We start from the raw sequence: 15,010 nt of genomic DNA, 5'->3' as shown, positions 1-15,010 counted from the left end.
AAATGTAAATGCTGTATTTTCTCACCTATATTTTCCTATTTAGAGAAAGTTCTTGTTGAGTTGTACATCTATACTTCAAGCGTTTTGGTTCTTTTTTAATCTTTGGGAAAAAGAAAGAAAATGTTTGTCATTCCAGGAGCATAATCAGTTGAGCCAGCACACAATGACATAGTTAATTCACCAACGGAATTTGTTGCCATAGCTCCAGGGAGGGACAGGGTAGATCAAACAATGGCCTTTTTCACAACTTCAGCTTTCACCACAACCTGCCTGTCCCCATATAACAGCCATCAGAGCGGACAGAGCACAGCAATTGTCAATGGACAACAGCCCAGAAGGGACAAGAGGACACTTGTAGCAAATCAAATAAAGCAAAGGAACTGGACAGCTTAAATCTCTGCTTAGCTCATAAACCAGACACTCCTAGTCCTTTGGAGCTTATCTGTCAGCACAGGGCACATCAAGCTGCCTTGACCCTTTGAAACCAAGTGTCTCTCCCATACATCTAGAGCCACAAAAACTTCTCCCTGTGACTCAAAAGAACTTGTAAAGGGAGAAGACCTTAGAGACGAAAGAAAGTTGGGAACGAACCTAGTGGTACACCAGAAATGCACCATGGACAAGGACAAATTCTCACGCAAGGTAATACCAATTCTTTCTTCTTTGTTTTTGCTCCTTTAACTATCAAAATTGCTGGAAAAATAAATTCCTGTGTGTGGGAGTGTGACAGGCATGTGTCACATTCACACTGAAAGTGAAAGTAATAGCCTTTCCATCCTGAGGTAATTTTTTTTTATCTTTATTAACTTGAGTATTTCTTATTTACATTTCGATTATTATTCCCCTTCCCGGTTTCCGGGCCAACATCCCCCAACCCCTTCCCCTTCCCTTTTATATGGGCTTCCCCTCCCCATCCTCCCCCCCATTACCACCCTCCCCACAACAATCATGTTCAATGGGGGTTCAGTCTTGGCAGGACCAAGGGCTTCCCCTTCCACTGGTGCTCTTACTAGGCTATTCATTGCTACCTATGAGGTTGGAGCCCAGGGTCAGTCCATGTATAGTCTTTGGGTAGTGGCTTAGTCCCTGGAAGCTCTGGTTGGTTGGCATTGTTGTGCATATGGGGTCTCGAGCCCCTTCAAGCTCTTCCAGACCTTTCTCTGATTCCTTCAACGTGGGTCCCGTTCTCAGTTCAGTGGTTTGCTGCTGGCATTCGCCTCTGTATTTGCTGTATTCTGGGCGTGTCTCTCAGGAGAGATCTACATCCGGTTCCTGTCAGCCTGCACTTCCTTGCTTCATCCATCTTATCTAGTTTGGTGGCTGTATATGTATGGGCCACATGTGGGGGAGGCTCTGAATGGGTGTTCCTTCAGTCTCTTCTAAACTTTGCCTCCCTATTCCCTCCCAAGGGTAATCTTGTTCCCCTTTTAAAGAAGGAGTTAAGCATTTGCATTTTCATCATCCTTCTTGAGTTTCATGTGTTCTGTGCATCTTGGGCAATTCAAGCATTTGGGCTAATATCCACTTATCAATGAGTGCATACCATGTGTGTTTTTCTGTGATTAGGTTACCTCACACAGGATGATATTTTCCAGTTCCAACCATTTGTCTATGAATTTCATAAAGTCATTGTTTTTGATAGCTGAGTCGTACTCCATTGTGTAGATGTACCACATTTTCTGTATCCATTCTGAGGTAATTTTTAAAAAGGAGAAACAATGTGCCTAATGTTTGTCTCTCTTTTCCCTTATAATGTTTTATAAGATCCTTGGATGTATTTAGACAACAGGAGCAAACTTGTTTTCTAGAAATGCTCAATGAGATTGTTATGTTAGTGGCTCATGCTATTAATTCCAGCACTTAGGCGAATGAAGCAGGAAGATTACAGACCAGCCTAAGTTACACAGAAAAAAAAATCTAAAGAAAAAAATCAGAGTTGGAAACTGGGCTTGTAGCTGAGTATGAAGTGTATACTTAACCTGGTTGCTCCCAGAGACTGAATCAGCAAAGAGCTTGTCCAAACCACGCCACCCTCAACTGCATGCACATGTGTAGTAGAGGTCTTGTCTGACCTCAGTGGGAGAGGATGCACCTAATCCTATAGAGACTTGGTGCCCCAGAGTAGGGGGATATAGGGAGCTGCTCTCTCAGAGGAGACAGGCTGGGGAGGGGATGGGGATGGGGAGTAACTGCAGGAGGGGGGGGGCAGCATTTGGGATATAATTAATTTTAAAAAGTATTATTTTTTAAAAAGTCAGATCAGTATGAGAAAATATAGGTAGTTTAAGGCAAAAAAGAATGCCTAGAAAACCTGGGGATATTGGAAAAATAGTTGAACAAAATCTTCATTATCGTCTAAAGTGCTAGCTTTTTCTAGTGGAAATATCATAATATTGTGATTTTAAAAAATTTTATTTATTTACTTTACTTTTATTTTTATATAGTCCAGTCGTTACCCCTCTCCAGGTCTGCCTTCCCACAGTTCCTCATCCCATTCCTCCTCCCCAAGAGGATCTTCAAGAGGATGTCCCTACCCCCAGACCCCCACACCCCACCAGACCGCCCCACTCCCTGGGGCCTCAAGTCGTCTCTCAATGAGGCCAGACCAGGCAGTCCTCTGCTGGATTTGTGTCAGGGCCTTAGGCCAGCTAGTATATGCTGCCTGGTTGGTGGCTTAGTGTCTGAGAGATCTCAAGGGTCCTAGTTAGTTGAGACTGTGGGTCTTCCTATGAGGTAGCCCTCCTCCTCGGCAAGAAGATTGTGGTCTTTTTTGAGGAGAAGTTTTTCTACTAGCTCAAGTTGGACTGAATTTCACTGTGTAACCTAGGTGACTTCAAACTCACAATCCCCTTGTCTCTGCCTCCCAAGGGCTGGTACTCCATGTATGCCTTACCACAGAGGATCTTACCCCATTTCTGAAGTATATACTATATATAATCCTCACTTTTAAGTGAGAAAACTGGAGCTCCTAGAAGTTGTGTAAATTGTCCAAGATAGTAAAGGAAGAACTAGATCCTAGGATCCATTTTTCTTTAAGGCCAGGCGGAGGTGGCACACTCCTTCAATCCCAGCACTCAGGAGACAGGGACTGGCAAATATCTGAGTTCGAGGCCAGCCTAATCTTCAAAGTGAGTTCCAGGATAGCCAGGACTACACAGAGAAACCCCGTCTCAGAAAAACCGAAAACCAACCAAACAAAGAACTATCCTATCAAATAGGGAAAGCAGCGACTAGCTACATAACATTATTTAAATTTATTTAATTTTGTGTGCATATGTATATACTTGAATGTATGTACATTGCATGCATGCAGGAGCCCACAGAGGTCAGAACAGGCGTCAGCTCCCCTGGAAGAGGGTTGTGAGGCACCATATAGATGCTAAGAACTGAACAGAGGCCCTCTGTAAGAGCAATAGGTGCTGGCTCTTAACCCCTACGCCATCTCTCCAATTCTAGCTATTTAAATTTAAATTAATTACAATTAAATATAAACTACAATTCAATTCCTCAGCTGCACTATCCATACCTCAAGTGCTCAGTAGCTTACATATAAGCTCATGAGACTACCTTTATTTGAACAGTGCAATTATAGAACATTCCCTAATCATAGAAAGTTCTATTGAAGAGGAAGGCTTTAAACACTATACTTCTTTTAGATATGTTGAGCCACGTTCTGAAAATACATTGCAGTTCTGTTACAAGTAATATGGATTTTAAATTTTACATTAAAATCTCATTCATTTGAAGTCTCCTCATTTGCATAGTGCCAAGTTAACTTTGATCTGCAAATTAATAATATAGACAAGAGTCAAGGAGACTGTTAAATGCACTTCAGAGACCAAAGATTTTTAAGCACCATCAAATAACTCCAGAAGCACTCACTTAGTTGCAAGCAATTGATATGATAATTACACATCATTTTTATTTATTCATTAAAATAGGGATCCCCTAAGGTGCCCTTGTAGAGAATAATGTGGTTAGCCTACTTATTTCTAGTCACCCTTTTGCTGTTTCTAAATTCTACGTACATCATTTTATGCTACTGATTTTGTTCTCTTCATTTGGAACATACAGTCAGTTGGTAGCAAAAAAATACTTTTGCACCGATATTTTGACCAGTTCAAGAACCACTTCCAAAATCCTTGCTTCTTCCTTTGTACCCCATGAAATCCTGGAAGAGTGTTCCTATGGCTCCAGTATAAATCCTTTTACAACAGAGGGGCTGGATGACAGCCCATTAGTTGAGAGACAGGTGTTTCAAGATCGCACTTTCTCAGGTGAACTCTGATTTTCCAAATAGAATCTATGAATCAAATGGAAAACTACCTGATGCTTGATTCTTTTTTGGTACCAGTCATTGTAGCAGGATAAGGCTATGTTATGAGAAGGAACTATCTTCTGGGCATATATTTCTTGGCATATATTCACTGTACTAGATTTCATAAGGACATATTCATGTAAATACATAATGTACTTTGAGCATGTCCTCCCATGCACCCCTACTCTGCTATGAAACTAACTCCTCAACCTACCTATCAGTAAACTCAAAGATTATTATCTGTTGTTTCTTCTTTTTCCCTAGAGAAACTTTATAGCCCATAGTCCATAAAGTGAGACAAAAAAATTAATAGAAACAATTTGATATGCACCAAATATTTATGCTTTATCTGAAAGCCATTGAGCTTTTCACAATCTGCCAGATTTAGAACTTTTAGATGACTGAATTATTTTAAAAAGCCACCTAAGGGAAAGTCAGATAAAGTGGCATATGCCTAAATGCACTTTTGGGAGGCAGAGGCAGGTAGATCTCTGTGAGTTCAATGCTAGTTGGGTCTACATAGAGAATTACAAGCCCAGCCAGGGCTACAAAGTGAGACATTGTCTCAAAAGCAAATGAAGTTGTATAAAAGGAAAATGGTTATTAACTTTTTTTTAAGATTTTATTTATTTTATGTGAGTACATTGTCACTGTCCACACAAGAAGAGGGTGTCGAATCCCATTATAGATGGTTGTGAGCCACCATGTGGTTGGTGGGAATTGAACTCAGGACCTCTGGAAGAACAGTTAGTGCTCTTAACTGCTGAGCCATCTCTCCAGTCCTAGTTATTAACTTTCTATTCTAAAATATCATTGGGCCTTCTTCCCTCCCATCTTTTCTGTAGTCCCTGTACATGAACATTAATATTATAGGAGTAATATATATTTGCACACCCTTCTGCTAACTTAACATAGTCATGTGTCCTTTGGACACTATGGTAGACTGTTCTAAGGGTCACACAGCCTCTTATCTCAATGAGCAGATGGAGGGTCACTGCCATAAAGTCCCTAGATGCTGATTCTTCCCAGAGGAAGTATTGACAGGTGGAGCAGAAGACTCTGTAGAGTGTAGTAATTTTTCACTATACCTAACCCACTGTGACTTCCCAAGGTAGCCTTAGTGGGTCCAAATTCTGTAAAGACTCCCTCTTCACTGACATGACCCAGTGATCAGGCAAAAAAGACATATAGCAGGAGTTCTAGCCTTGCGACCAAATGGGGTTTTTCAGTGTTTCCTGACATTGATAGTTATGGGAGGTTGGTGGGGAAGAGGCTTATTTTTGTTTTTCTATTCGAAGGGCCTGGAACTAGCTCTAAAACATCAAAAGATTAAAAAAAAACCCAGCACAACTGGCATAAAATTAATTTTGTTTTATTTTTATAATGAGGACCTAAAGTACAAAACTGTGGGGTTTTTTTTTTTTTGGTTTTTTTTTTTTTTTTTTTGGTTTTTTTTTGTTTTTATAGCTCAAACCTACCTTGGGTATTAGAACAACTTAAAGTTCTTTTTGAGCCAAGCATGATGTAGCATGACTATAATCTCAGTACTTGAGAGGTTGAGGCAGGAGTATTGCCATGAGTTGGAAGACTGACAGGAGTTTAAGACCAGTCTGTGCAGCAACAGCAAGAACTTGTCTCAAAACTACAGCAAAAATTGTTTTATTTGTTTTGATACAAATGACAAATTCTCTCTTACATGTGCTTATACACACAAAAAGACAGACACATGTGCTGTACATGCATAGACACATACAAATCAGGAAGGAATTCCAAAAATTGCCAAGCATGGTCTAGAACAAAGAAAACTATATCTATTTCAAATCTTTTTTTTTTTTAGTAACATTGGTCTAAGTCATGAATAAAGAATCATGAGAGGCTAGAAAAAAGCCTCAGTGGATTTTTAAAAAAATTGGTAAGACAGCAGTGGGACCTAATCTCAAATCCCAGGAGCTCGCTGGTCAATTAACCTTCTTGCAGGTTCAGTGAGAGATAAAATACAGTAGAAAGCAATAGACGAAGACACCTAATATCTTTCTCTGGCCTCTGCATAACATACATACAAACATACACAACACACACACATACACAACACACACACGCATACACAACACATACAACACACACACAAATAAATGAAAAGAAAAAATTATGGAAGAATTTAAATAATTTCTGTTGAAATAAAAAACAGTATGATTAGAGGTTTTTTTAAAAAAAACATATTTACTGAAAAAATCAATCTTAGTTATTTTGGGGGGAAGGATGATAGAGATTGAACTTGGGGCCTTGAGCCATCTACATATTTCCAAACCCCAAATCAATCTCTAAGTGTTCTACATATTCTTGAAAGTGGAGACTTTCATTTGGAATCATGGCTTCTAGTAATACTTAGCGATTTTTACATTATTATTTATTTAGGGTTTTTTTTTGTTTGTTTTTTGTTTTAGAGACAGGGTTTTCTCTGTAATAGCTCTGGCTGTTGTGGAACTCACTCTGTAGACCAGGCTGGCCTTGAACTCACAGAGTTCATCTGACTCTGATTTCTGAGTACCGGTATTAGAGGCCTGTGCCACCACTGCCAAACTGCAATATTTCGTTGAATAAATAAAAGAACTCTAAATTGCTGTTTATCCTGGTTATTGTTTTTCTGGCCCACAAAGACTATGAAGTTTCTTCATCTAGAGTCATCTCTAGATCATTCGTGAAAAAGAATTTGTTACAACTCAGCCTTTGAAGCACGGTTCAATATCAAATAGACCAACTTCAACTAGACTGTAACCTCTAACTTGATTGACGTTAACATTAGCACCAGTAACAAAAATACTAGGGTTGTTGTTTTCAAAGCTCTCCTCAAATCCTATGGGACTCCACAGCTTGCCATAGGAGTATAATGTCTGAAAGCTTATGGCTACCACAGAGGGAAGGAAGACTCATCCTTTTACAACTCCTGTTCAGCTTTCCCAGAGAGTGGGAGCTAGATCAGCCTCCGAGAAAAAGGAATAAGATTTGTACACACACACACACACACACACACACACACACACACACATACACACACACACATCCTATGCAGCAGCTCTATCTTTGGCTAATGTGGCAACTGAAGGTTTTGGTTTGTTTGGTTTGGTTTGGTTTGGTTTGGTTTGGTTTGGTTTGGTTTGGTTTGGTTTGGTTGATAGGTTTGGTTTTGCCACATTCTTGTTAAGTGGCTGAGGCTAGCCTCAAACTGTCAGTTCTCTGGTCTCAAACTCTCAAATTCTAGGGTATAGGCACCATCATACCAAGCTTGAAGAACTTTCTTTAAACTATCACACAAATCGTTCTTGATGGTGTCCACCTAAGTTTTGTAGGATTTTCTCCATTGTCCAAAGTGGGAGAGGGTTGTAATCACTAGGCATTGCAATAGATGTCTTCTTACCCTGTACAAGGAGATACAATATTTCACTTCATTGAAAATTAAAATGGTTATAATGGAGCCTCATTTTGAAAACCTTAAGTAGATACATTAATCATTTATTGAAGTAGAAAGGGTATTGTCGATTTGCACATGCTTTGATTGGGACAGCGATCAGCGTTCTGTGGTGTCTTATTTCCATTAGGCAAGCACATGTACATTGTCTAAAGTTTCTGGTTTGTTTTATTCTAACTGGAATGACAGCTTAAGATACCTCCAAAATATTCTGAGTGCAGACTCACAAGATAATACTTTTGAATTGTATTCCCTGACTTTTTATAGTTGTTGGGCCTCATCAAACCATTCAGTTGCAATTTTCAGGGTCATATCACTTTTCAGGCTCATCTTATCGATTTAGTTTAAGATAACTCTTTTTTGCATTTTTTCAGACTAAATGTAGATTTACTAAGTAAAAGCAAGAAAAAAAAAGGCAGGAGAAAACAAGGGGCTTGCATTTAAAAAAATTGCAACATCTCTGTAACCCAGAGAGTTCTCAAATTGAAGATCGTTCTGCCTCAGTTTCCCAAATGAATGCTCAGCCTCCCAAAAGCTCAGTCTGCTACCATGATGGGCCAATTGTGTAATAGTTAACTAGACTCTAAGCACAATCGTAAGTACACTGGGCATAAACAGGCTTTAAGGGAAGCTCAGTTAAAGCAGAAGTACCTAGTGATCTACAGTAGCTTATCTACTAGCTGGAAACCTTTAAAGAGCTCTTGGGACTCCTGAAAATAATGGCCAACATCATCGCTTAGTTTCACAGAATGGTTAAGTTGGCAGTTAAGTAACTTGGCAGTTGCTTAAGGGAACACTGTCTGCTCTTCAGATATATACTGTTAGAAGACTAATGACCAGACAGGAAGTACTTTTGTGTCTGACTTCTACTCCTCAGATCTACTGTATATCTAGGACCTATACGTACTTTGTGGTAGGTACTTAGCAGGTGTAAAGACACAGTCCATGTTTAAAGCCACACTGTTTGTGAGTTAGCTAAATACATATTTAACTTTGTTCTTTCTGAGTACATATCATTATAGATCTCGACTCCAAGTTTCCTGACTTTATAACAGGGATGGAGGGCAAATAATACATAATGGTTTCTATTTAATAGTTATCTGGTAGGCAGCCATCATCTAAATGGAGATTACATTTTATTTTCAAAGACAATTTCTTGCTCTATAGCCCAGGCTGGCCTTGAACTAATTGGCAAGCCTCCTGCCTCAGCCTCAGGAGTGCTAGAATTATAAGTGTATACCACTATACCTGGCTGGGATGGGTTATTTAAACAAAAGAAATACAACCATTGTGGTGATAAATATGTTCATCCCAATTTTTTCAATTGGCTAAGACGAAGGCTACAGACTTGTCAGGAGAATGAACATTGTTTCCAGTAGTTAATAGAGAGATGCCCCGCCTTCACAGTCTATTAATTAAGACGGTAATCAGTGTGAGCTTGGAGTTTGGTATTTGAAACTCAAAGGCAATAAAATCAGAACACTACTCAGATTTTTTTCTCATAAAAAATGAATAACAATTTTAGGTCACCAAGCTAAAGTAATCACATTTTGAATGATTTCTCCTGAGCATGCCTCTAATAACCTGCTCCTGTAAGAAGAAGGAAGAAAGACAAAGTTAATTACTAAGGAAGAGCTTCATCAAAGAATTTTGGTTACCTTAACCCAGGGTTTCTCACTGTTTCTGCTACTGATACATGAGGCTAAGATAATTCTGTATTGCAGGGACTGACCTGTGCATGCTGGGATGCTTCGAATGCTGGGGGGATGCCTTAATGGTCTCTAACCATTAAATACTAGTAGTATCCCTCTCCACCAAGTTGTGACAATCATAACTGTCCCTGAAGATTTTAAATGTCCCTCCTAGGCTAAAATTATCAATGTATCACCCACTGGAATAAGCACTACCTTCCTTCTCACTCTCCTTCGCCTCGGGCTTTCTAGGGTTTGCTGTTCTGGAGGCTCAAAACAAACCATTTTATACCAGGGTCATCTAGACTTCTCATAGGCTTATTTGAAAAGAAATGGACTGGGTCCACACAACAAAGAAATGGCTCTCTGAACTTCTGTACTGAGAAAAGTCAGACAGAAAGAACAGACGCTCTATTAAGGTAGCCATTTAAAGCACTCTAGTGACCACTCATTACTAGTCACCACAAGCCTCTCAGAGGTACTGTTAACTTCATCTTATTTTGAGGAAACTGAGGCTTACAAAGGACAAGAGATGTGCTCAAGAACACAAATTTCGGAACTTAGTGGGGCTTGGCAGCAGCTTTCGTGTGTATATACATATTGTATGCACTTAGAATGCATACCAAATAAAGCAAAGGGACTAGTATTTATCTTTTGTGAGATTCATTTTTACTTTATGTGGATATGTGGTTGACTACACATATGTATACACACCATGGCCTGGTGCCTGCAGAGGAGAGACGGTCCATTGGATCTCCTCGAACTAGTGTTACTAGCCCATCCTGCTCATCCAGGACATTCTCAACTTCCACATGATTGACATTGTGGGTAGGATCATTGTCATGCACATGCACACCAGGAAAGCTAGCCCAAGGTCTTGCTGATTGGGCTGGTAAGGGAACAACGAGTCACTTATAGATTCAAATCATTTATCACTTACATAGTCAGCAAAAGAAACAATGGCTTGTGTCCCTAATTCCACTGCCCTGTATCCCACAGGAAAAGAGAGAATGTTGAAACAAAATGAACCAGATGACTTGACTCCCATCACAGGGAAACCCAATGAAGAGTGAAACTTTTTGAAGCTCTATATTGAGACAGAACAGAAGGCCTAGTACCCAAAAGAAGGGAGGAGGTGATTAGAAACCACCTTGAGACACCAGATCCTTTAAAGAGAGATAAGGAGCCCAGAGGGCGATAGCTAGGAAGATCACAAGCCTTCTCCAGTACCTCAAGCCTCTGGGTGATCCAAGATCTTCACGGCATAGGACATTCTAGGGTATCCAGTAGCATCCATAGCTTCACCCACTAAATACCTTAGTACTATCCTCCAAGTTGAAAAAAAATAGACATCACTAAAACTTTATAGGGGCAAAATTCACCCAAATGAAAACCACTGACCTAGAATATAATCCAGTTCTTACATCCAAACATTATACAGGGGCAAACATTTTAGTATATATTTCTAAAATGAAGTTTTGAAAACATAAATAATGTAATGCCATTGCTATATCTAAAAAAATAACAATGTCTTCATACTGCCCAAAAATTATTCCAATTTCTAGTCGTCACATAAATGTCATCTTTTTTTAGTGTTTTGAATTTGAAATACTAAAACTGTACTCTACATTGACTGCTATCTTATAGGCTTTATGTAAACAATAGACTTCTTACAATTGTTTGGCCCTAAAAGCAAAGCTTTGTGCTGTGGAATTTTCTACAACATTTTGTTGATTATGTCCCTCAAACATGGACTCTGTGTTTCCTAAGTTGCTGATCAAGAGGTGGACAGAGTCAGGTTCTATTTCATAGAAGGCTACTCTAGACGGCTCGTAGCTACTTCCATCCATTGGTGCACAAATGCCTAGATTTTGGGGGTAAGGAAAGAGAGAGGGTGAGGGTTGCATTGCCTTTCTTTCAGTAGTCATTTTAAGAAGAGGCAATTCAATGACTCAAGCCGATGGTTTGGAAAGAAAGGGTTTGTACCAGAAAAGATAAAATTAATACCTGATCTTTTTTCTAGCTCCCAATTTTCAAATCCTCCAATTTTCTAGCATCCTCCAATCCAGACAAGTGAAGGCTTTAGTTGTTTTGCTTCATTTTTTGTTTTTGAGACAGGGTCTTGTATAGCCCAGGCTAGCTGCAAACACACAGTGTAGTAGAGGATAACTTTGAACTCCTAATCCTTCTGTCTCAAGTGATGGGTCACAGGCCTGTAGCATCATAACTGGCAAATGTGGTGACAGATAACCCTAGCTATTCTTTGCTCCTTTATTTCTTGATTAGTACTATGAACTTATGGACTTAAACTTATTTGGTTGGCTTCAATCTGTTGCAATTCTCATCCTTAGTGATGTTTGAACTCTCCATCTTGGTTGGCAGGGGACTCTTCAATTTGGATCCTAATTTCTTTTGACAAGTTCTATCATTTAAAAAAAAGATTGATATATTATATTCATGAGAATTGTTATTGGTGCAGTTTCATCTGATGGGTCTTGTATTTATTATATTCTTATAATTGTTCTACTACAGTGTTGCTGAACCCCTGTGAACTTGGACACAATTCAAATTGATGGGCCTACTGAATTAGAATCTCTGATTTTCATGAGTAACCTTAATGCATTGACATGATGGAAAATTGGAAAGACTCATTCTTAAAGTAGGTTTCCTTCCTTTTGAGTTCCTATGGTTGAATGAGAGTGAACTTATTCAGGTTATTGTGCAGGAATAAAGAATCTCTTTTCTTTAATGCTATGTTTATCCCATGTTTACTAATTTGCTTAAGAAAAAAGTTGTTTATAGCAAGGATGGGTTTCTGCAGAAGACCATTGACTTACATAGAGTTACTCAGGATTAGTAAATAATTTTTTAATATAGCATCTCATAAGACTTCAATGCACGGGGCGGGGCTATTGGAAGTTTTTAGATAGCAAGATTTTGGGAACACATACAATAATAGTTATTTTCTCATGAAACAAGCTTAATAAGGGTTCTTGAAAGGAAATATTTAATAGTTGGGATTAAGGCTCAGAGGATAAAGGTACTTGTCACTAAGACTGCCAACCTGAGTAAAACCCAAATTCAATTTTAGGAATCTACCTGGTAGAAAGAGAGAACCAACTCCTACAAGTTGTCACGTGCACATATACATGTTGACAAAAGTACATGTGAGTACACACACACACACACACACACACACACACACACACACAACATATACACACTAAATGTAAATGATCTTTAAATTTATGCTTGTCTTGTTTGGAAACAAAGTCTTACTCTATATCCCAGGCTAGACTCAAACTTGCAGCAACTCTCTTGCCTTGGCTTTAGTATGGATATTACAGTTGTGTGTTGCCGTGCTACATCTCCAGATGTTCCAAATGTATTAGACCAGGATCTCTAGGGCATAAAAGTCAAGCCTCGGTGTTATTGAAAACTCTTCAAGTAGTTCTCTTTATAAACTAGACTGAAAACTGTTATAATCAGGATTTTTCTAGAGGAACAGAACTATAATATAATGAATATATATGTATTTGTGTACACACATATGTAAGGGGCATTTATTGGAATGGCTTATGAGCTGTGGTCCAGCTAGTCCAACAACAGCTGCTGTCTAATAACAGGGGGTCTAAGAATTCAGTACTTTTTCAGTCCACGTGGCTAGATGTCTCAGCTGGTCTTCAATATATGCCAGAATCCAGGAGAAGTAAGCTATAATGCCAGGAAAGGAATGGAATTGTAGGGAGAGAGAGAGCAAGCAGGTAAAGGGAGAACCAGCTTTCTTCATCCATGTCCTTTATATAGGCTGCCAAAAGAAGGTGATGCCCAGATTAAAAATGGATCTTCCCCTCTCAAAAGATCTGGATTAAGGGTGTGTCTTCCCACCTAAAAATACAGATTAGTGGTGGGTCTTCCCACTTCAAATGATTCTTTTAACTGTAAAATTGGGCAGTGTTTTATTTTCATTTACAATTTAATAAACACTTCTTGATGAATGTACATGGGGAAAGGTTGCTTGGTAGTTCAGAAAGATCATAGCAATGGCATTTTGCTGACACTGTAGTCTTCCGTACAGTCACTGTCAAACCAGCAAGACTGCATTTATGCACCCACCATTTTCAGGATTGTTGGTAACTTGAGCACACTTTCCCCAAGTCACCTTGCCTCTGTGTCCCAAGGCCCGGCTCGCTCACATTCACTTCAATGACTGTCCCTTTGGTGATCACACCCAGGATTGTATATAATGGGGAGGAGGGATTCTTTTTCACACCGAGATAGGCAGGCAAAAGGTAGCTTTCAGCTCAGGGTGTATGACATGGACTTTTTTGAAACGTAGACTCATTGGCCTCAGGAACCTTTCATATTTAGGTGGTTTTCTTGCAAAACCATCACCAATAAAATGGACTTTCATAACCATTCTCTTCCATGCCTCCTTTTTTCTTTTTCCTGTTCGAATAACTTTCAATACTTCTGATTCTCCTTGGGCATGAACTTTGGGTAGAGGGACCTCCCATTTTCCTGCCTTTTCTTTTCATTTCTGCTTAATCATGTTGCAAAGTACTTTAGCTCTTGACTGCCACTCTCTGTCCAGCAGGTAGGCAGGGACTCCCTGTGGAGTCTTCTCGTCATCCTTCTGCTTGCTGTTTCCCTTTTCATGCATCTTAATAGTCTTTTTCATTCGTATTTTCTCCGCATGGTGCTGTTTATGGCAGAGCTTAACCTTCAAGCCAATCTTTTTTTTTTTTTTTTTTTTTTTTTGCCTTCTTTGAACATTCATGGGTCACCCGACCTTTCTCTTTTTCTCATGGTAGTCTAAACCATATCCATATTGTTTGTGGTGCTGTTCAATATATTCATTTTGTGGCATGATGACAGCCGCGGAACAGCTGTCCCCAACTTCCTGGATTCCAAAGCCTCTTCATTTCTGGGTGTCACTGGTCTAAGAGCCTGCTTCACTCAGGCCAGAATGGGAAAGGGCACTTCAAATGATTTAATTAAGGAAAAATCCCTCCCAGGTGCCCAGCCATTTGGGTTTTAGTCGAGTTGACAACCAAGAATAACCATCCAAAGAACCTTATGGGGTAAAACGATGATGCAAATCTTGAGTTTAAGACCACAAAAGTGTTATGGTCTTGTTTTTTTTTTTTGTTTTTTAAATAGGGCATTTGGTATACTGGTGGGGCTTGGGAAAGATATTTTTTTTTTGCCAGTTGTTATCTTTTATAGATTTACATGCCATTTACAAAGAAGAGGCCCCAATGAATTCATTTCACATCATACTGCAGAGCAACTCTTGTGGTGATGGCCATGCAACTTTCTGAAAGATTGGTGGGGGATGTGAAGGGCATTTTTCTTTTCTGGCTGTGGATAGAGCTCAGAGGCTAGCCCAGGCTCAATGCTCAACTATTGAGACTGCACTGCATTCCCAGCCAGGGGATATCTTCAATGTATGTTTCCTGGTGGTGCTCTATGTTGACATCTTCTGATTGAGTAAAATAGGAGATATATGGGGCTTAAAAAGCTTTTATCTGG

At 39.4% G+C, this 15,010-nt stretch overlaps 1 pseudogene; it reads right to left on the bottom strand.

Annotated features, from left to right (window-relative positions):
• Positions 1-13,559: 13,559 nt before the first annotated feature.
• On the bottom strand, positions 13,560-14,345 carry LOC116889199 (annotated as a pseudogene).
• Positions 14,346-15,010: the final 665 nt, after the last annotated feature.

The sequence above is a fragment of the Rattus rattus genome, chromosome X (assembly GCF_011064425.1).
Source record: "Rattus rattus isolate New Zealand chromosome X, Rrattus_CSIRO_v1, whole genome shotgun sequence".
Taxonomy (NCBI): domain Eukaryota; kingdom Metazoa; phylum Chordata; class Mammalia; order Rodentia; family Muridae; genus Rattus; species Rattus rattus.
The sequence above is the reverse complement of the archived record's forward strand: the minus strand, read 5'-3'. Positions and strand labels throughout refer to the sequence as shown.